The following is a 23,892-nucleotide window of genomic DNA, read 5'->3' on the forward strand; positions in this document are numbered from 1 at the left end:
CCTATGGTTACTCAGCATAGTAAATGCAAGTGCCAATAAGACTGAAAGAATTCCAAGGGACTGGCTCAGTGTAAGTAGAGTGCTTGCCTCGTAAACATTATACCCTGAATTTAATCCCCTGAACATACTAAAAATGTAAAAATATAAATGCATATAGATAGATAGATTAATAAAATAAAATCAGAACAATGGAGTATATTTGCATTCCTAGTTTTGGAAAGCAGGGAGACGCATGGATCTGTGAGTCTTGCTGGCAAGATAGCCTTGCTTGTTTGGAGGATCCTAGCCAGTGAGCCTCTAACTCAAAGAACAACATGGACTGGACTAGAAAAATGACAACCACTCCTGCCTTCCAAAGCCCATCTGCAATCATGAGAATAAGAAGTGAGTGTGAGTGAGAACTCTTAAAGCCAATGACAAGGCAGTGTGGACAGGAAGCTGTAATGGACAGAGATTAGTTTCATTGAAAGAAAAGCAGACACCCTCGTACTGGGTCAACAGGAAGATGTTTTGGGGGTGAAACCATTGCAGATGAAGGTCTCAGGACATGAAAATGCAAATTCACTATCGAGCTTTCGGCACAAGAACTTCCTAGAACAGCTAGCTTCTAGGTAAGCCCTGCTGAGAAAGCTCTGCTTGAGAAAATGTGGGCTCTGCTACTTCTCAAGCTCTTGGCTGAACTTGCCATTGTTCAAGGGGTGCTGTTCTTCAGACATATAGAAGATTGATCATGGAAGGAAGGTCAGCTAGTGTTCCTGAAGAATGCCCGTAAGGTCAGACAGTGAGAAGCCAGATTCCCTGGAGGAGGAGCCCTGATCCTGCTATCAACAGAGCTCTGGAGCTGTGTCTGTGCTACAATGCTGACATCAAGAACAGAAATCCTGGAGTCTGAAATGTTTTATCCCATTTCATCCTCTGAAGCCTTAGGCACCCAGCTCTCATTGCTATTCTGAAGACTGTATCAGGTGTTTGCACCCCGTGACCCAAGGTTTGTATGTTTCCCAGGATAGCTTTAAATGAAGCCCAGCACATGTGTAGATGGTGGTATCGTGTCACAATATCAAGAGGTAAACACCTTCCAGACCTTTTAGGAGATGGTACTTAATTAACAAAACAGACAAGTAGGGTAGGCCATGGAAACTTATCTTTGAGTCTACATTAGCTGTTCTCTGTGCTTCATGATCTTTGCCGTGTGAACAGTCCAATACGACATGCTCCCACCTTCACAGACTAAGAGACGCCCACCGTGCTTCATATTGACCTTCCAAAACTGTGAGACAAAGTCAATTTTTTCACCCTTATGTTCTTTCTGTCAAGAATTTTGGCCACAGTGACATAAACCTAACCAGTATCGTATGTTAGTTTAGACTGGGAGTAAATGGAAATGAAGCAGGCTGTGAGGATGGGTAGGCATAAGAAACAAAGGGTATGACATTTTCTTTAGCAGAGGAATATTTTAATAAATTATGTTCATAGGAAGGTAGTTTTTAAAAGGTTCAATAATTAAGAAAATTAAAATTCAAGGGAGCATTTTCCTAGTCAGCCCTTAGAATATGCCAGGTCTTTATACGTATTCCGCTCGATCCTCTCAATAATGGCATGAGGACGAAGGTGTAATCTGATTTTATAAAACAAGGAGACTCCACAAAGCTCATCGTTGGGAGCTGGAGGTAACTCAGCAAGTACACAGTCATGAGCACCAGATTTCAGAACACAGAAACCATGACGCAGAAACCACGTAACACGCTGAGCACCCTGTAAAATGCCTGTACCTCCAACCGTGAGAAGGAGACAGAGAGGCCCAACCTTGTGGTTTGTGGCAGCCAGCCTAGCCAAGACTCAGATTCTGGGTTCAAAGAGAGAGCCTAAACCCAAAGGAACAGATGACAGGAGAGTGATAGGAGGCCACCCGATGCTCCTGTCTGGCCTCGTGCATGTGGGCATGTATCTACATTCACATGACACATGTGCGCACATATGTAAATATAACCAATTCCATCCAAGTAAAGCTTGAAGTGAAAGGATGAGACTTTTCCTTAAGAAAACACACAGGAATACTATGTGCTTGACTGTGGTCTGAGCTTGAACGATTCTTGAATCAGGGTTATAAGTCTTACCACCATCCTCACATACAGACTCATCATAACCTTGCAGCAGAACAAGTCTGTCCACAGTGCCATAGTCCTCCCAAGAGCAGGGGAGCAACAATCCACATTGCTACAACACTGAGCCAGTACTAAGCCTCCAAGGAACTCAACTCTCTTTTGCCTAGGTTACAAGTCTCCACAGACAATGAAGCCTAATTGGAAAAATGAAGGAACTGAAGCAGATGACAGACAATGGGAATATCTCAGAAGACCAATTACAAACCTTGCCCATGGAACTCAGAGGCTAAACAAGCTGATCTCTGCACTGCAGAGTAACTACCATGATAAACCATTCATTTGTTTAGCGTTTGAGGTACTGTAGTAGCATATGTACGCATCTAGAATAGATGCAACTCTCCTGTTTCTTTTAGATGAGAAGGATTAGGTGCAGACAGGCTAAGTAGTACACAGAAAGCCACACAGTGGTTAGTGTGTGGATTTTCATGTAGAACCAGGGAGATTGGCTCCAACCCACCACTTCTGTCTCTGTCTTTGCCTGTACATGGTGAGGCTGGAGTGTTTTTATGCAAATGCACAAGCACATCTCAACCCACAGGAAAGGAAGGGTCAAGGATAGGAAAGGAGGCAACGTGAGAGGGAAGGAAGGAAGGAAGCAGGGAGCAAGAGAGGGAGGGAGGGAGCAGAGAATGTAGGTATACCAATAGAGAATGGTGGACAATTTCAAACAAACTCCACAGCATGGCCACACAGTCACAATGAAGGAAAGTTTGCAGGCTACACACTACACAATGCAGTGATGCATCCTCTGACACCCAGAGGCATTTGCAACTTTAGTTTTTAATATTAAAATGCATTGTCACAAGTGTTATCCAAACCAAGTTTCAAACACTTTGAAATTCCCAAGTACTGTGTGTCTGTGCAGTTGCAATGCAACTCCTCTGCAGTGTTTTTCTCATTGTCTGTGTCAAGGCACCCATCAAAACTAGATGCCACTTGTCATAACAGGAGGGGGAACTATGCTTTCTTAGAAGCCTACCGTGCATCAAACTCTTCATCTTTGCTCACAGATACTTCCTTCTCCTGTCCGAACCTATGGTTTGCTCATTAGGACTCAGAACTGCCTAAGTGTTTTCCCTCACAGATTATCTCCTGTTGAGAGAAGAAAGCTCCCAGCCTGGGGGCTTCCAGAGCTAAGTGTTGCAAAGAAGAACATGCACAAGTCGTGGGCAAAGAAGATCAACATCTAAAATTCCTGTTCCACATGAAGAAAGCATGTGAGAGAGCTGTTACCCAATAGGACAGAACCTGGAGGTTAGGACAATGTAAGGAAAGCCCTGGTGAGGAACAGCGAAGGTTCTCTCTGTGACTCAAGCACACAAAGTCCCCGGGTAGCATAAGAATTGTGTGTATAAGGAATGACATTAGGCAGACTGGGAAAGGCAGGTCCTTCGGGGTGGCGGTATTTAAGTGTGCCTGATGATGTGTTCACATGTGTGCACGCTTCTGGAAGACCTAAGTTGACATCAGCTGATGTCCGCAGTCACTCTCCACCTTATTTGTTGAGGCAGAGTCTCATTCTTAACCTGGACTTCATGGACCCCAGCTTATTTAGACAGCCATCTGTCCCCATTCCCTACTTCTCTCTGTCTCTCAAGTACTAAGACGGCAAGCAGCTGCCATGCCTGTCCAGCTTTTAGATAAAGGCTGAAGAACTGAACTCTGGGCCTTACACTTGGGCAAGAGGAACTTTATACGGAGCCATAATCCCAGCACAGTAGGTAAGGTTTGAGCTTCAGTTGGTTTTAGTGTTTGTTGAAGTTCATGATCATGGATGTTTGAGTGGAAAAGTTAAGGACTTAGGTAGAAAATACCTCTTTATTCTTATTAAATATGTTGGCAGTGAAGAGAGAGCTTAACAAACTACAGAGGAGAGAGAGGAGAGAGAGAGACAGGAGACATCTGGTAATCTGGTAATGAACAGAGCAAGACCTGTTGGTGGGTACCATCCACTCGTCCAGGCTCTTGAGTTAAAGGCATCAGACATCCTTAGCGACAGTAGCCTAATTCCACCCCCACCCTGGCGCCGAGTCTGACACCTCCATATATTAAGAAATTGTTTCATTTTGCTAACACAGCTGCTTAATTAGTAATGTGTCTTGCCTGGCATGGATCATCAATGTGTATTGTGAGTTCCCAGCCTAGGACCGAAAAATTTCCTTTTCACAAGTCTTTAATCTCATTCCGTCAAATTGCGTCTTGATGGCTCCAGACAGTTTGGGGAAACTAATTTTCATTATCTGATCATCGGGACATTTATTTGTATGAAGAACAAACAAGCGGATCTGCAGACACTGCGCCTTGCAAGGGACTGGATTCAGAAAGTGTTCCGGGACCCAGACACCATTTGAAGCTGAATTCCAAAAGCAAAAGCAACTTCGGGGATTCTGCTCCAACTCACAAGTAAGGGCCCTGCCAGACGTTCTGGCACCGCGGATTTGAGAGTCTCCTTGTCCCCTAACTACTACAAAGTTTCAAGTGTTAAATAATCTCTCCAACTTGCCCTAGAAATTCAAGTTGGCTTATTAAAGTTTTTTCCCCCTGTCTCCTCTCTCTCTCCCTCTTTCTCTCCATTTGAAAAACTTCTTTGCTGCGCTGACGCCAAATCTCCTGTGCTTTGTTACGTCGTCGTTATTGAACAAGTTTAATGATTTGCTGAAGACTTCATCTAGAGGCATTACCGAACAGCCTGAGATTAGAAACGTGTGGTGGAGGAGGCTCTCCTAGAATAAATGAAAATATTTTATTCAGCTACTGAGAAGGGTCTCCAGAGATCAAATTAGAAGCTAGCTGTGAAGGGAGATGTTTAGGCATGCTCTGGAATTATTTATCAGCATTTTCTGCTTGTGTGAGAATAAGCAGACATTAAGTTTAAATTAAACAAAGAGGGAAAGAAAACAGGCCTTTTCAGTAATTTGACTGCTAATGATATTTCTGAATTATTCTCAGCTTAATAGTTTAAGTAATTTGCAATGATAATAATTGTTCCTGCTAAAGCTACAATAATGTTGATTTTTTTTTTCACTTTTTGCCAAGATCAACCGTCTTTAAAACCCTTGATGGGCGTGTAATTGCTAATTTATTGTGGGCTTTGTTAATTTTTAAATTTGTTTTCTTGTCCTTGACATTTCTTTTAATTTAATTTTATTTTATTACATTCATCAACAACTTGAGACACTGACTTAAAAGTCCATTAAAAGGGGGTAAATGCTCTTTGTTCGCACTTGTTTGTCTTTATTAATAATGAGGGTGATCTCTTCGGTGGAGGAAATGAGGCCCCATCACTCCTTCCAAAGTTAATGTGTTTTTCTCCGGGACTCATTTGAAACAAGTTTGCTGTTAGAGATTGCTGGAAAGATGTAAGCTCCATCAGCTGCCAGTGCCCCTCAAATAATTACATAAAATACCAATTGTATCCTAAATGAAGCCCAGAAGTCTGTATTTTAAATAACATCTAGGTGCTGAAGTTCTATGAAACACATTCAGCCTCAGCCCTGGTGAGTGAATACTTTGCATTATCATGAGTAATTGGAAATGGAGACTATTTTTTGTGTGAAATGCAAAAGGTCAATAAACGGGAAACTAATACCCTAGGTGTTATGACTGTTTTCCATACCGAGGAAATGTAAATATATAGCCGGACATTTTGTCAGCCAGTAAATTGTCTTTCTCCTGTTCTAAACTAAGTCACCATATGAATCATGAACATTGAAATGTCCAAAATTGCTAAAAACTCTCCCAACACTCACTATTTCAAAAGTGACATGCTTGATGGAAATGATATTTTCCCTAGGAATTCATGTTGCCTATTTGAATATTCTTGATTCAAATTAACTATTTTTAAAGTGAATTTGGTTGTCTCCTTTCAAAATTTTCCATTAACTTATTCCATTGTGAATTATAACTAAATTGCACCTGAAAATTAAAAAAAAAAAAAAAGAGTGGAAAGGAAGGAAAAGGAGGGGAAAGAGCTGAGGTAAAATGAGGATTCTACAATAACATGATAGCTTCTTGGGCAAAGGCCAGGGTAGAGGGTGGTGACTGGGGGGATGGGAGGGATTGGGGGTTGAAAAAATAGAAAAAGAATGTGGGAGAAAAATGGGCCCACCCATGAACACATTGAAAACACACATGCACGTGCGCATCCACCCACCCACCCACTCACACACACACATACACACACACATGTACACATATATACACTCACATGTGCACATATACTCTAATTGTATGATTTGAGACCAAAGTAAATGTAGTAGAAAATATTTTCCTTGATCTGAAATGTCACAGATGTTAATGACTTCTAAATACTTTACAAGGGCAACCGCAGTGCTTCAGAGTCAAATAATTACAAGGTGAGGCATCCATAAAGGCAAGAAGCCAAGAGAGTGCTGTAGAGTAAGATGAGCAAAGGTTATGCTAACCAACAAAAAGGAAGGCAACCATCCATCTGGGAGCCTCGGGAATGAAATGAATTAATGAACTAGTACACACCGTTCCCTTTAGAAAACTGCTTAGTGTTATTTACACCACACACACACACACACACACACACACACACACACACATACTTGTGTTTTTGTGTGCACTGCTTAATTTCCTGAAATGCTTGGATCTGAGTTTTCTATTTTTTCTGTGAGTGGGGGAAGCTTTTCACATTCTTTTAACTGAAGTACGTATGTTTTGATCCCAATACATTTTGCCAAGAATACAGTTTGACCTCTTGCAAAAGTACGTGCAGTACTCTGCTAGTATCTCGACAGCGGTGATGACATTCAAATCCCACCTTTCCATTTCTTTCACAGACTAAACTACAGGTGGTTTTTGCTTTGCCTTTTTTCCCTCATGACTCCTGATGCCCCAGAGATCCCAGCAGCGAGTATCATATAATCCAGAATATCACTGAATTACGTTTGGATCACCATGTATCATTCTGGGATAAACTCGAGTCTATGCCAACCATTTCTCACCACTGTGGCACAACTGAAAAACATTAACTTGTGAGGGGAAGAAGCCAGTTTTGGCCTGTGTTTTAGCTGCAGGGTCCCATTGCTTTGGGGCTTACGGCCAGGTAACACAAGATGGAGGAAGTGTCCTCAGGGAATATGTTGCAGACCTGGGATTGAGAAGGAAAATGTCTTGAAAATTTGTTGTAGACAGCACCATTGACCTAATTAAAGGTTTTGGGAGAGTAACCCATCAATTTTACACTTATTTTGATACTTTCCCTTAAATAATTTCATGTTTCCTCAAACTTTACACCTGTAATTTGACACTAGACCTCTACAAAAGGCTAAATTAGGACTAATATATAACATATATAATATAATATATGTATGGGAAATATATATATAATCTATAACAATGAACTTTCCCTCCTATCACAAGAGGGGATGAGTCCCTATGAGGTTTAAGCTTTGCCTGGTCCATTCTTGGCTCAGACCAGATATCTGCTTACAAGACAGAACTTCTTCCATCTTCCAATGTAATCAATTAAACAAAGCCTTTCTTTCCTAATTCCTACTATTTTTTTCTGTCTCTCTCCTGCAAAGGCCTCTACACAGTGTTTCTTTTCTCCATCCTCCTCATTTCCTGTTTTCTTCTCCCCACTTCCTGTTTTCTTCTCCCCACTTCCTGTTTTCTTCTCCCCACTTCCTGTTTTCTTCTCCCCACTTCCTGTTTTCTTCTCCCCACTTCCTGTTTTCTTCTCCTCACTTCCTGTTTCCATCTTCTCTCTTCTGGTTCCCTTCTCCTTGTGGTACAGGATTCCTAACACCACAGTAGTGACTTAATGAAATTGCTGGTGACAGCTTGACAATGGAGTTTTGCAGACGGTGGCAGCTTCATCTTACTTCATCATTTGCCACTATTTTATAGCACCGGTAAATCCTTTCTACTCTAATAACCTCCTTACCTTCCTGGGCTGTATTTCAAGGATTAGCATACAACAGCCTAGATTCCAAATGTAGTCAGTTACTTCGTTTATGAATAAATTTTAATGAACAGAACCACACATATTTTTGTGTTAACAGTGACTCTTCTTGTAGTCTATAGTAGAATTGTGTACTTGGAACAAAGCTATATTTTATACAAAGTCAAAAATATATATTCTGAGTCTTGATGCAAAAAGAAAGACGTTATTTTTACTAGCTTTCATGATACCTTTTAAGAAATTACTTTTCAGGCTACCGATTAGTTATCCTCACATTCACTTTTCTTCACACATCTTTTCAGTGTTTATGTCTGTCCAGGTTATACCCCGAGTCTTTTCTTTTTCTTAATACACGTAGTCTCTGAAAGTTCCTCTATATATGTATGGTATCTTGACATAACACCTGGTCTCCAGGTCCAATTATATATACCCAGGCCAACATCTCTTCTGAGCCTCTGCCATTGTGCCTCCCCCTAAGTACCTTCTAGACTTCCAAAGTTCAACAAAGTCCAGAGGACAGCATCTCTCAGTGTCTCCAGTCTGTGCTTCCTCTGTCTTCCGTCTTACTGATTAAGCCCTGCTGTTGCACAATCCAGAAACCGAGTTTTCATGGTGACTCACTCTTGGCTTCTCATTCCATATATCAGAATGATTTTATAGTCACCCCCGTACAAGGTGTTATTATGACAGCTAACCTGGATCACTCCAAAAGCCAGTTCTTCATTCTTCTCATTTTTTGGCAAAGTGAATGATACGTTTTCCTTCCCCTGTGCCATTCCACTTCTGCACCCCACAAATATTCTGATATATAAATTGTGAATCAAACTTCTGGGTTTTTATGAGAATCATTCTCATCTTCACAATCCTTCCAGCTCTTCCTGCAGTCTCGTTTTAATGTTCTGCAACTCTTCCATGATTCCTGCTGAAACAGTATTTTCTTACAACCTATTCTCTTTGATTGATAAAATTGATACTCCCCTCATTCATTTGGTTTACAAATTATACATTAATATACGCAAAGAAAGCTCACAGTAACCTTAGCAAAGCAAATAAGTTATAAGGTTTTTTAAAATTACAAAAACCATTCCTAGTATGTCTCTGAATAAAACTACTAAACTTTTGAATATATAAACTTTGTTTAAAATCTGTATGCTGTCTTTACACATCAGGTCAATTCTAGAGGTAAGCTAGGCTATGCTTCTCACAGAAATAATGTTTTTGCCTATGGATTCTCTTCCTTATGAAGACTATTATGGCACTTTTGTGAATATTTTATTGTAGCTGGAACTTTGGAAGGTGCTGCTAAACTACATTATTCTGGAACAAATTTGAAGATAGTGAATCTAGATTTTTGTAAATGCAACATGGTTGTGTATAGTCATCATGTTTTTCATTTTAAAACACCATGTTGTTAAACTCGTATATTGTTGATAACTGCAACATATATGTGATATTTTTGTAGATTAGCCACCTAATTATACAATAGTAGCTAGTTTGGGGAAATATTTAATAAAATATAGTTAAATAATCAAGTCAAATGGTTAACTATAATAGACCTCCCCTTATAGATAACTTACACAATATCTCATTATCACTCATCTGCTGAATATTCTTCCACCCAGAGTGAATCATAACTCACAGAAACCCTTATTCTTGACTGGAAGCAATGCCAGCCACTTCACATGGTGCCTAAAACACAAACAAGTATATCTTTGTATTTCCAATTTTTATATTTTATCCAATTTCATGCCTGAATTTCAATGTGGAAAAATTACATGCAATAACACTTAAAGTAGACTCCTCATGTAACCAAGTGGAGAGCGAGAGAGGTATTCTGTAAAAGTTCTTATTAATGACAAATTCACCATTGACTAAGGAAGATGCTAAAGTATTTCACAGCAAATCAAATTCTCTTCTGTGTTATTTCAAATGAAATACTTGAACAAGTAATTTGAAATCCTAAGTGGGATGTAAGTGTAGTGTCACTGTATTTGGCATAAATCACTGTTCAAGGATCGGTAACAAAAAATGCTTTGTTTTGATTTTTAACATGTCTCAATTGCTTCATTGTTTCTTCATTGTTTTTGCAAACAGTGCACACAGACTGTTAGACTGTCACAGTCACATGAAGATTCTGAAGGGAATCATTGCCATTTCAACCTTAAGTCTTTGTGAACTAGACCAGAGAGTTTTAGTTTAAAAAAAAGAAGAAGAAAATAAAAGACATGTCTTCAAGCATATTTAATGTTATGATTTTAATTCATAGAAGACATTTAAAGAGATATATAACAATGCCAGAGAAGAAGAAACTAAAATTTATTAGTCTTACATTCTGCCAGTAAAATAGCACAGATTTTCTTGGTATGCTGAGCTAGCTTCAAACCAATAATGCTCCTAGTTTATGAAAACTTTCAGGTCTTTGACTTTTGGTGCGCCATCTCTGTTACATTCATATTCAGGATGCAGTATGCTTTCACGTTTATGTTATCAAATCCCCGTGTTCTTCTGCTAGATATTTAAATCTCTGAAGAGAGATTTGTAGACCATTGTGTTAGCGTCATTCCTGATGCAAGGTTAAAACACCCTTGCCAAATCAGTTTACAGGATGAAAGAGTTTATTTGACTTCTAATTCCAGATCACAGTCCATCATTGAGGAGAGTCAAGATGGGAACTCAAGGCACGAATTTGAATACAGATGTGCTCTATAGTCCATAAAGCATTATCACTGACCAAAGAACTCATTTTACAGTGAAAGAAGTGGCAGGTCCCTGAAGGATGTTGCTTACTGGAAGAAAAGCAAGCTTATCCTTAGCTACATTTTTATATAGTTAAAGACCACCTACTTAGGATCTAGTACCACACATAGAATAATTTATTACATTGATTAAGAATCAAGAGTCTCTTCCACAGACAAGCCCACAGTCCAATCTGATTTCTATGCTGTTCCTCAATCAGAATTCTCTTTCCAGAAAATTCTATATTGTGTCAAATTGACAGTTAAAACTAGTCAAGACATCTTTTATTCAAGTGAAAGGCTTCATTGCCCCAAGGATGTGCCATACAGCTTAAATAGAAGAGTCCAATGTGGGAGTGGGATTTTTAAAAATTCAGGAAAAGAGGAGGATGAGGAAGAAGGAAAAAGGAGGAAGAAGGAGTAGAAATCGTACCTATTTTCACTAGGGAAAGCATTCACTTGGGAAATAGAAATTTGAGTTCTGTCTCAGCTCAGCCATTTTGTAAGATTAACTCCTTCTAAAGAAGACACAGTAAGTATGAAGATGCCAGTATAGGTTGTGAATTGTTGGTCTTATCACTAGTGACAGAAGTCATCAGCCTTCCCTGCTACCCTCTACGACTGCAGTGACCATGAATGGGATACTAGAGCAGAAGCATCCATGTTTGGACCATATGACCAAGAGATGCCATGTTGGACCATACAACCAAGAGATACCATGGTACAATGTAGCAAAATAGAAAGACAGGTGACATGGAGATTTTGTGTCTGACATGATGCAAACTCACATGATGTTTTGCTAAGGCAGAATCACATGATGATTTGCTGAGGCAAGACCCACGAGAGGACTTCCTATGATGTTGGGAGAGAGTATAAATAAGACCCAACCCACAGTGGCAGGGAGCTTGCATAGCTAGCCTTGTAACGCTTTGATGGTCTCTCATCTTTGTCAATCTTCACTTTGTTGAGAGAGAGGGACATAGAAGAGAACTTCTCAAGGTATTTTGCCTGGTCCTCATCATTCCCACTAACTCATGCTGATTCAGTGGAAGCCTGGCGGTTTCTACTAGTGCATGCAGCTGCTGATGATTCATGTTTGGTGACACTTCTGAACTGGACTATTGGTATCATAACACTACTGAACTGGACTCCTTGACAATTGGAGATTGGAATTGCCTCAAAGAACTACTTCTAAACAGGTCTACTTCCCCATTGTCCCATTACCCATTTTCTTCCATTCCTTTGGACAGTGGGCTAGAAGGGGAATGGAAGAACTTAAGAACACTAATTAAAGTAGGTTCTAAACAATTTAAGCCTACACATGGACACTTTAAAAGACTACTGCATGAGGGCAGAGTTGCATTTCAAATGTGCCTTTGGAACCTCTGCTTGGAATGCAAACAACACCATGCCCTGGAACAAAGCCATGGGCTTCTGAGAGTCAAATACCTGGGATCCAGCAAACAGAAAAGATTAGTTCCCTCTGCAATGAGGGGAGATAATCCATGAAAGCCACAAAAGACATCAGCATTTGTGAATGCTTTTAAACTGCATCTCATTTTGTTTTAATTAAATGTTCTAATGATAGGTATTAGTGAGATTTGGGGCAATGTTTCTATGCACACACACAACATTGTTCTCAAACCTAGCTTCCCTCTATATACCTCTCTCCAGGTATACATCTCTTTCTTCCTTCCATCCTTTAGTAATCACCAATTACCATGGAGCTTGGTTTTTCCCTTAAGCTTCAACAAATGACAGAATTCACTTGGTAAAATGCCTTTTTATGTATAGCTTATTTCACTTAACGTGACCTCACTTAGTCCATTTGCTGCAAATGATGGGCTTTCATCGTTCTATATGACTAAGATTCCGTTGTAGAGATACGCCTTTTCTTCATCTACTCATCTATTAAGGAGTACCCATGCCGACCCCATATATTAGTTCTCATGAATACTGTGGCATTAAACATGGCTGTGCAAATGTCGCTTTTGTATGCTGATATTGTTTTATTTTCTACGGTGCTTTCTGGTTCCTGGTTTGGGGAGTTTCCCATGGATGCCCACCACAGAACTGAACTAATTTATATTCTCAACTGTACAACAGAGTTCCTCTATGGCCACACCCTTATCAGCCATCCTAACTGGGGTCTGAGAAAGTTTCACTGTAGTTTTGACTAGAATTCCTCTGATGGCTGACGATAATAAGTGCTTTTCATTTATTTGTTGGCCATCTGATTTGTTGACCATGTCATTACATATTGCATAGAATAATGACTGCTGGGAAGAAAAAGGGAAGGTCATAGTTTAAGGTGGCATAACAAGTAATTCAGACAGACTAGACAGAGAGGATCCTCTCAGTTCCTTTGTTCCCTTCTTCCTTCTCCTTCCCTCCCTTCCCTCCTTTCTTTCTTCTTCCTTCCCTGCTTATCATTCATTCCCCATCAATTAGAAATAAAATACTGAAAATACAAGCATCAAACTATGCCACTGAGCTATTTTTTTGCCATTTAGAAAGTGAATCATTTTAGCAAGAATATCACATATAGTTCTTTGTAAAATAGAATTTCCCAGGAGACTTACCTCTACAACTTGCAAACTTTAAAGGGTGAGATTTCGAATCATTTATTAATAGTATTATTTATGCTATTAAATTTGAAAATACATATTTGACATGGAACATAGTAACACATTGATTATATTTTGAATATTTTATAATTTGAATGAAGGGGGATAAATTGATTAATATTCATGCAAACATAAAAGCCTTAGTGAGCACTGCACTTAATCAGAACTCAGAAACCCAGAAATATTTTAGAAATACCTGCATGTTTCCAGCTCCCTGCTACCACAGCTCTTGACCTTCTGTTTTTCCAACCTTTACTTCTGCGTTGGGAAAATGATCTGGTCATTTGCATATTTTCAAGTAAAGATTCAGGAGATAAAATATGTTGGCAGATCAAAGAGTTCTAAATAAATACTGTAATTTTCAGAGAAAATATTATGGGCGTTTGTATCATATTCAGTAATGAAAATGGAAATTATTTACTCTGAAGACCCTCACAACATTATAGTTAAATTATTTGCATCTTGATAAGTGATTTGCATGCTAATGAGAACTTATTCCCAGAGCACCCCAACACAAGTTTTCTCTATACTCTCACTCCTAAGTGTATATGATATTGTGTGATATAAAGATATAAAAATATTTAAAGTTTACAAGGTAAATTATCTCCCTTTTCTTTTTTTCTTTTGCAAATTGCTTTTTTGTTGGGTTAGCAAATGTTTTATTTGCTTCAACTTGCCAGGTTGAAGAGTTCATTATCTCTCTTTCAACTCTATACTTCAAGCATTTATTTATGTATTTATTTGTTTGTTTGTTTGTTTACTCACTTACTTTCTTATTTATTTTGCATCCTGGTATTTTGCTTTAGACTTCTTTGCCTGTGCAGCCATCAAGGAAAACGAGTAGAAAGTTTTCTGTAGATTGAAAATAAGGGTTTGCCCATTTGAGTAAATTTTAACCCACCTGTTCTTTTCTGGAGTAATATTCATCATTCTGTTTTCCACAGACACAGGCTTTCCAGTGTCTTGTTAGACTCAGCTCCTACAGGGACAACAATACACTTTTGATCTGAGATCTCTGGTGTGTGTGTGTGTGTGTGTGTGTGTGTGTGTGTGTGTGTGTGTGTATTTTATATTGAAATAAGTTGATTCTCTCAAGGGAGTCCTTACATGAGTTAAAATATGACTTGAAAACTTAGTAGGGAACAAGTTGGTCCCCAAAGGAAAAGCCTGATTCTCCATACTTCCTTGTTGGAGAATGAATCAGCTAATTGAAAAACTAGAAGGGATGGGGGTGGGAGGGGACTGGAAAACGAAACAGGTGAAAAATGTAACTGGTGATAATTAAAGGCTAATTATCTTCAACCCACAATTGGCCACAGGAGGTTATTTTGAGCCACATGAAGATGGAACCTGGGAGAGAAACGGGAGAAAATATGCAGAAAAGCCTACAGTTCCTTTACTGGCCATCACGCCTCAGCTAGAGGCTGCTGTGGAAAGGATGGGTTCTGAAGCCCAGGGCTTGCCTGGCCCTACAGCCCATCCTTTCTTCTAAATCTCTTTAACAATGTGTCCTTGTAACTTACCAACACGAGGAATTCTTCACTTTCAACTATCAGTAGGGAACAGAATAGACACAAGAATGACATCTCAAATGAAACTTTCCGACACACAATGCTATTACATTAACTTTCCTGGGTAGCTCAACCACGGCAACTTCTTGGGTGGATCTCCTATTCATTGGCAGTTCTTAGATCATTGGGGTCAAGCAAACCTAATTTCTCCTTTCCATCCCAGGACGACACTTAGCGGACATTCCGGGAACCTCTACAGCTGTGCTGAGTGGATTCAGAGGGCACAGGCTGTGGGAAATACAGTAACAGAAGCATCACTCCAGGCATGGAGCTCCCTGAGTACTTCTTGAACAGGTCAGAATCACTGCTGCTTACAGTGAGTATTTGATGTGTTGACAACATGTTTACCTCCACCACAATACCCTTCCCATTGGTATATGCATGAATCTCTTAAAGCCTGCAAACTTCTTCATAGTCTTATGTCATTCTGATTACAACTCTCTCTCTCTCTCTCTCTCTCTCTCTCTCTCTCTCTCTCTCTGTCTCTCTCTCTCTCTTTCTCTCTCTCTCTCTCTCTCTCTCTCACACACACACACATTAAAAAGATATACTATAAGATTTGGAAACTACTAACTCCTGTAATTTCTCCTATATGGAGTAAGCCATCTGTAGCACTAGAGCATCAGGCTGAAAAGCAAAAGTCACAAGAAATAAGGAAGGAACACGCTGATGCCTTTCAGCCCCTGGTATTTTTAGAAGCAAATGAATCAGTCTTCTTCGTAATCTGGTCATTCAGTTCCTAGTATCATGTCAAAAAACTTTCTTTTAGACTAAAATAACTCCTGTTGGAATTTTGACATTCAGAACTAAAATACTTCCAAATAAAGGTTCGTGGAACAGGATATAATTTAGCCGGTGGGATTGTTGTCATGGTATTGCCGACGTCTACACCTCCACCATCAATAAAGAACAGTGCCTCTTCCCTCTGCTGAGTCCTGGCACTGAAGAAAAAGACAATATACCAAATAGTTTTGGAGATAAAAATCAATTAAATAATGAAAAATGTTCTGTATAATTATGGGGTCTGGAAACAACAGACTTATTTCCCAGAACTTAGAGATTAATAAGGCAGGACAGTTAAAAGGCAAGAAGCAGGAGAGGAAGAGGGAAGTTCAGCCTCAGTGCGACTTCTCATATTCCCCAAAACATTTCCTTAAGACCTCCATACCTCCAGTAAAGGAGAGTCCATATACTTCAAAATTATTGCCAGGCATAATAGGACAGCCAGAAGGGATGAGAATTGGCTGAGAGAGGACAAGAGAGGAAACAAAAGTCTGTAGTGACCCCATGGAACACATAGTGTGTACCAAATGGGTCAGGTGATCAAAGGCCATGCAAGGACCGTACATGTTCAGTTGTGGACTGATGCTCAGTTATGGACTTGAAGCCTGGATGCTCTAGGAAACAAAACCTGCAAGTAAAGGCCAGAACTCTGATTTTATTCCCATAATTGAGAAGGGCCTGGGTTTTCTATACCGTATCCTCATCTCTCCTATCCATGTCAACTGAACATTGCCTAGACTTTCTGCTTACGTATAATATCTTGGTGAGAGTGAGGCTCCTCAAGATACCTTCCTCATCCATGGGAAATACTGAGGGCCACCTCCCTGAGCAGCCAATGGCAGTTCATGGATTCTGTGAGAGGAAGTGTCATTTTCTTCAGTGAAGAAACCAAAGGCAAGTTGTCCTTCCTCCAATAAGTAATTTCCCAAACATGCTGGGGTAAAAAAATGAATTAAACTCATGCAATAAGACAAGAAAGTAGAAAAGGACTTTTTGAGACAAGCTCCAGGGGGAGGTGGAAGATGAGAGTATAAACTGGAGGCTGAAAATAATTAAAAAATATCATATAAATAAATGTATGAATATTTAATCATTGATTTAACCTGTGGGACATGACCCTTTGAGGGGGTCAAATGACTCCTTTACAAGGGTTGACTAAGACCATCAATAAACACAGATATTTACATAACAATTTACAAACATAGAGAGATTACAGTTGTGCAGTAGCAATGGAAGTAATTGTATGGTTGTGGGGGTGGGGATCACCACAACCTGAGGAAACGTATTAAAGGGTGGTAGCATTCGGTAGTTTAAGAACCTGCAGATTTTCAGTTTTGTTGAATATAGGCTTTTGTAGTAGGGTCTGATGGTTTTTTGAATTTCCTCTGATTCTGTAGTTATGTCTCCCTTTTCATTTCTGATTTTGTTAATTTGGATATACTCTCTGTGTCCTCTTGTTAGTCTGGCTAAGGGTTTATCTATCTTGTTGATTTTCACAAAGAACCAACTTTTGGTTCTGTTGATTCTTTCTATGGTCCTTTTTGTTTCTACTTGGTTGATTTCAGCTCTAAGTTTGATTATTTCCTGCCTTCTACTCTTCCTGGGTGTATTTGCTTCTTTTTGTTCTAGAGCTTTTAGGTGTGCTGTCAAGCTGGTGACAAGCTGTCAAGCTCTCTCCTGTTTCTTTCTGCAGGCACTCAGAGCTATGAGTTTTCCTCTTAGCACAGCTTTCATTGTGTCCCATAAGTTTGGGTATGTTATACCTTCATTTTCATTAAATTCTAAGAAGTCTTTAATTTCTTTCTTTATTTCTTCCTTGACCAGGTTGTCATTGAGTAGAGCATTGTTCAACTTCCATGCATATGTGGGCATTCTTCCCTTATTGTTATTGAAGACCAGCTTTAGCCCGTGTTGGTCTGATAGGATACATGGGATTATTTCTATCTTTCTGTATCTGTTGAAGCCTGTTTTATGACCAATTATATGGTCAATTTTGGAGAAAGTACCATGAGATGGTGAGAAGAAGGTGTATCCTTTTGTTTTTGGATAAAATGTTCTATAAATATCTGTTAAGTCCATTTTGTTCATGATTTCTCTTGGTCTATGTATGTTTGGTATGCACTCATTGATAAGTGGCTATTAGCCAAATGCTTGAATTACCCTACATGCACAGAACACATGAAACTCAAGAAGGATGACCAAAATGCAAATGCTTCACTCCTTCTTTAAAAGGGGAACAAGAATACCCTTGGCAGGGAATAGGGAGGCAAAGATTAAAACAGAGACAGAAGGAACACCCATTCAGAGCCTGCCCCACATGTGGCCCATACATATACAGCCACCCAATTAGACAAGATGGATGAAGCAAAGAAGTGCAGACCAACAGGAGCCGGATGTAGATCGCTCCTGAGAGACACAGCCAGAATACAGCAAGTACATAGGCGAATGCCAGCAGCAAACCACTGAACTCAGAACGGGACCCCCATTGAAGGAATCAGAGAAAGGACTGGAAGAGCTTGAAGGGGTTCGAGACCCCATATGAACAACAATGCCAACCAGAGCTTCCAGGGACTAAGCCACTACCTAAAGACTATACATGGACTGACCCTGGACTCTGACCTCATAGGTAGCAATGAATATCCTAGTAAGAGCACCAGTGGAAGGGGAAGCCCTGGGTCCTGCTAAGACTGAACCCCCAGTGAACGTGATTGTTGGGAGGAGGGCGGTGATGGGGGGAGGATGGGGAGGGGAGCACCCATAAAGAAGGGGAGGGGGAGGGGCTAGGGGGATGTTGGCCTGGAAACTGGGAAGGGGAATAACAATCGAAATGTAAATAAGAAATACTCAAGTAAATAAAGATAAAAAAAAAAAGAAGAAGAACCTCGGCCTCGGATAAAACTTTAATAAAAGGAAGAGCCAGGGAGAGGAAATGTACTTTGAGTAAAATCCAAAAACGACTATGATTCATTTGACCGAGTTCCTGTTTTAAAAACTTCTGTACAGTGTGAATACAAATTCAAATGGCAAAAATTCAATTTTGTTTATTGATTTTTTTGATAAAAATGTACTTTGTATTATTACACACTCACATTTAAAGTTAGTTTCTCACCGTCTATGGTCATTTTATCTACTAATTCAAGATGAATATACAATAGAACAGAGGTTTTAGCTTTGATTTTGCATGTACAGATAGCAGAGGCATATTAGAAACACTATGAATCTGTTTACTTAATAGATATGACACGAGGACTTGAAAACAAATAAGGAACTCATTAGAAATTGATATGTCAAAGAGCTAATTATTATTCTTGGCTGGTTCCTCACACAGGCAACTTTTTTGAGTATGCTTTGCTGTTGGAGACCAGTGGCTTTGCAAATGCGTGTGATACATTAAAGACAAAGGGAGGCTCATTTTAATTAATGGCACAACTCTGACCCTTCCTCACTGGAACGGTGTGGGGAGAGCTGGCTGTGTCATCATTCCTTCTGTTCCACAGAGTATGTTCCTGTCACAGCATCATCTCAGAAGAGGTCAGACCTGTAGGTGGAGATTTCCTGTCAAGTACTGACGTGTAAGAACCCGAGAGAAACACTCATGGCCAAGTCAGAAGTTTGTTTTCTTTCTAAGTTCAGGATTTGAAAGTAGATTTGCATAGAACAGAGAACACCTTTGAAATAAACCATTTGGTGACTTTTTTTTTTTAAGAAAGCGTTCAGCCACAGAATTCCATTCAGTCGAAATTCAGAAGTGAACTCATGAAATCAGAAACGTTTCTGTTGCAGTTGCTGTGCGTGAGTGCCCATACCCACGTAGAGTCAGGGAGAAACCTCCCTACAGCTTTATGGTATCTCAGGACCTTACCAAGGTTACTCAATGTAAAAAAAAAAAAAAAAGCAAAACTAAAATCACATTGAGTTTTCATCTTGACCAAATTAGATAACACGTGGCATCATGTCTAATGCTACTCTTTTAGCAATCAAAATCCTCACATCACAGAGAAGCAAATTATGATACCAATAGGTTAAAATGCTTACCAATTTTAGTACTTTCTTCCCCATTGCTGTGGTAAAATACTCGGGCAAAAACAACTTTAGAGGGAGAAGGTTTATTGCACTTACAGTGTTGGAGAGGATAGTACATCGAGGCAGAGAAGGCATAACGGCAAGAACCGGAGTCCTGGAAGTCAGGAAGAAGTGAGAGAACAAATGAGACAGGCTCAAAACCCTCTATGCCTGTCCTCAGGGACATACTTTCTCCAACAAGGCCTCACCTCTTAATGCTTCCACAATCTCCCCCAAACAGTGCCGTCAGCTGGGAGCCAAGCACTCAAACATTTTTACCTATGAAGGACATTTTGTATTCAAACTACAACACCAATATTATTGAACCAGTTATTAAAAAGTTGACTAGGAATACCATCTAGGATTAGTATTCTGAGTCATGAATTGTTTTATGATTTATATTTAATACTGAGTGATTCTTAACAAGTGATGATGGTGATTGCCATTAAGGGGAGAAAAAAAAAGCCTTTGTTGGATGGGAAATGGAGCTTAGAGTGTTCTTACTCAGGATGTATTATGTGTGGATCAGACCTCCAGTTAGATTTGAATCAGCAGCAAGAGAAAGAAATAATTTCATGTAGCTATTCTAGTTTCAATTTTTTTACCCTGATTAAATATCATGTCACAGAGCATGATAGGAGAGAAAAAGGTTTATTCGGCTTACAAATCCAGTATAAAGCCCATCATGAGGGGGAGAAGCCAGAAACTTAAGTATTTTAACATACTGAACCCATAGTAAAGAACAGAGAGCATATAAATGCACACACCCTATTTGCATGCTGTCAGGTATTTTTCTTCTCTTTTATATTGTTCAGGGCCACTTGCCTAGGGAATGGTGCTGCCCACAATGGGTGGGTCTTCGTACATCAATTGACAGTCAAGACAAACCTCCATAGAGATGCCTACAGACCAAACTCTTGTAAATAATTCCTCATTAAGACCCTCTTTCCAGACGATTCTAGGCCATGCCACGTTAAGAGTTAATATAAACAAGCACATAGGGAATTAATAAAATTAAGTCAGCAAGGTCTTGCAGAGTGCCTTCACTGTTTGCAAGAATGGCAGTACATGAAGGGAATTGGGAAAGTAAATTCTAAAAGCAATTTGAAAAAGAAAAGGCTATTAGCGTCATGCTTCAGGAAGGTCTCCTGTATCCCAAGCATCCAAAACATGTTTTAGAATACATAATTCAGACTCAAAAAGTAGCCAGGCTAATAAGTTGAATGACATCAAGTGCTATAAGGAGAGAGATAGTCAGATCTGCTGATAAACTGTGACTCAAATATTCTTAAAACCCTCATTTCCTAAGTATGCTTTAAACTCAATTACATGCCTAAAATGTTTTTGGCTAGACATGGTAGCATGGGTATGTAATCTTAGCACTCAGCCTGGTTAAGACAAACAAGGTTGGGGGTTTGAGTATAGCCTGGGCTACAAAGAAAGATCTTAGAAAACTTGGACTACATAGCAAGACTTCATTGTCCCCAAAACCAAAGTGCAAAAACTAAAAGAAAGAAAAAAGAAGAAAAATAAAATAAGCTTTCATGTTTTATAAGCAGAAAGTTGAGTATTTTTATGATTAAAAAATAAGAAATATTTCAGTCATTGTTACATGTACAAATATTTCACACTCACTTTTAGAGACAATTCTATTACTCTTGATGATGGAAAAGTCTGAATTATTTCAAACCCTCTTTAAAAATTATTTCCTAATAGGGACGAATATTAGATTTATCTGATTTTTAAAGAAATGAAGATTTCAGTGTTCTATCCACTTTTACCCTTAGATTGGTCTATTTCATGTACACCCACAAGTTACAAGTTTGCTTAATTTTTTTCATGAGCTTATGATTTGCGAATCAGTTGATATTAATTTAGCAATTATCTGCTTCCAAGCAAGCATCATAATTGGCTTCTAAGTAACAACTGTTCAAAAGGAGAGAGGGAGAGAGAAAGGAGCTATAGTCATCAGTTGGTTGTGTTGGCTGACAAACATTGAGGAATTAATCTGTTTTCAGTGAATATTTTATTAAATTAATTTTGAAAAGTACTTACAAATTATACGTCTTATTAAAAAGGCCTTTTGTGCATGACAGCGAGGTGTAAGGAAATGCACTCAAGGCCAGACAGAGGCACCTGCCAAGGTTTGAAAAATAAATGGCTGTTTTAATGTTTTCTTTCTTTCCTTTGAAATGCAAAGAAACTCAGAGGACTGAGGATGTACAAAGTGAATGGGAGCAAGAGCGGGCATCACTCTGGAGTCCAGCGTGTTCTACTCACTGCTCACTGGAAGTCAGTTGTGTAGGACGAAATGTCGTAAAAATGTCAGTGTTTGATGACTGACAGGGCAGGATAGGAACCTACACTTCGCTCCTAAAATAATGAAACTTTGAATAAAATTTACTTCCTGGAGCACTTGTATGTTTCCTGTGTGCATTCATGCAAGTGCACATTTGTATGTGTATGGGTATGCGCGTGTGGAAGCCAGACGGTAAAATCAGGTGTCTTCTTCTATGATTAGCTACCTTACACTGTTGAGACTAGGACCCCTGAACCTGGAGTTCACCGATCTGTGAGGATGACTGTGCCAGTGAGATCCTCCTGTCCATCAAGGACGTGAGAGTAATCGGCCACTATACTGCTGTATCAGGGATCCAGACTTAATGCTCACGTGACAAGCTCTTGACCCACTGAGAGATCGGCCTTCCGCTCCTCCCTTTGCTGCTCTTACTCTTACCTGGAATTTCCCACATACTCATTGTTTTCTTTCTATTTTATAATTTTTTGTCAGCATGCGTTCTTTGCATATGGTGATAGGTTTCATAAGGACAGTTTTATAAAAGTTTTTCAAATATTTTGCCTTGTTCACTTCATTTACTCTCCTACTCTATCCTCTTCCGTCCCCTTGTTCCACTTATTTTTCTGACTCTCCTTTCTGCATTATAATACACACACACACACACACACACACACACACTCACTCACTCACGCACTCACGCACACACATGCACACATGCACACACATGCATACATGCAAACACACATGAACACGCGCACACACACACACACACTCACTCACGCACTCACGCACACACATGCACACATGCACACACATGCATACATGCAAACACACATGAACACGCGCACACACACGTATGCACGCACACACACGCGTGCGTGCACACACACACACTCACGCACCCACGCACACACATGCATACATGCACACACATGCACACGCGCACTCACATGTATGCGCACACACACTCGTGCGTGCACAGACACACACACACACACACACGCACACGTGCTTACTCACAAGTTCTCATATGCAGCGAACCACCCCTGCCTCACCCAAGGTTCTGTATTTGAATCCTACCATGTTACAGATCTAAGACATTTTCATTTAATAGGTTGAGGAACTGTTTAGGAATGTGTGTGCCTTGCCTGATACAGGGGAGATTACAGAAAATTCATTCACTATTTATTATTTATACATAAAAGGGTCTCCGTCAGATCTCACCCCAAAATTAGTATTATTGGATCAAGGGTGGGTTTTGAGCTTGTGTTGTCAAATGCCTCATCTCAGTGCGTTTAAAGATGTCAAACCTCCTGCACTGAAGTCGCCACCACCCATAACTAATACACTAACATAATTAATACTCAAATAGTCTTCCGAACTCCTGCAGACAAGCAGAAATCACATTTTTTTATTTGCATTCAGTCACCTGCCACCCTTAAATTCATAATAGAGTTGAGTTTTACTAGTGTTTTTAGAATATATATACATATGTATATATATGCATATATATACATATATATATATATGCACGATGTCTGATGTTGTATTCATTACATGTGACTCTTGCACTTAAAGCCTGCTTGTGGCTCTGACGTCAGCAGTAGATGGTGTAATGAAAGTAGCACAGTGACTGTTACTAAAATTAGGTCATCCATGAAGGAATATTCAGAAACAAGCTTATTATTTATCTTACGCTAAAATTATTATAAAGTTGA

At 39.6% G+C, this 23,892-nt stretch overlaps 1 long non-coding RNA gene across 1 annotated transcript; it reads right to left on the bottom strand.

The window, feature by feature from the left end:
- Positions 1-18,838: 18,838 nt before the first annotated feature.
- LOC116895285 lies at positions 18,839-19,988 on the bottom strand. Its single transcript, XR_004387268.1, has 2 exons — positions 19,933-19,988; positions 18,839-19,351 (listed from the first exon to the last, which is right to left on the bottom strand). It is a non-coding gene; the product is annotated as an uncharacterized LOC116895285 (long non-coding RNA).
- Positions 19,989-23,892: the final 3,904 nt, after the last annotated feature.

This window comes from Rattus rattus, chromosome 3, assembly GCF_011064425.1.
Source record: "Rattus rattus isolate New Zealand chromosome 3, Rrattus_CSIRO_v1, whole genome shotgun sequence".
Lineage (NCBI taxonomy): Eukaryota > Metazoa > Chordata > Mammalia > Rodentia > Muridae > Rattus > Rattus rattus.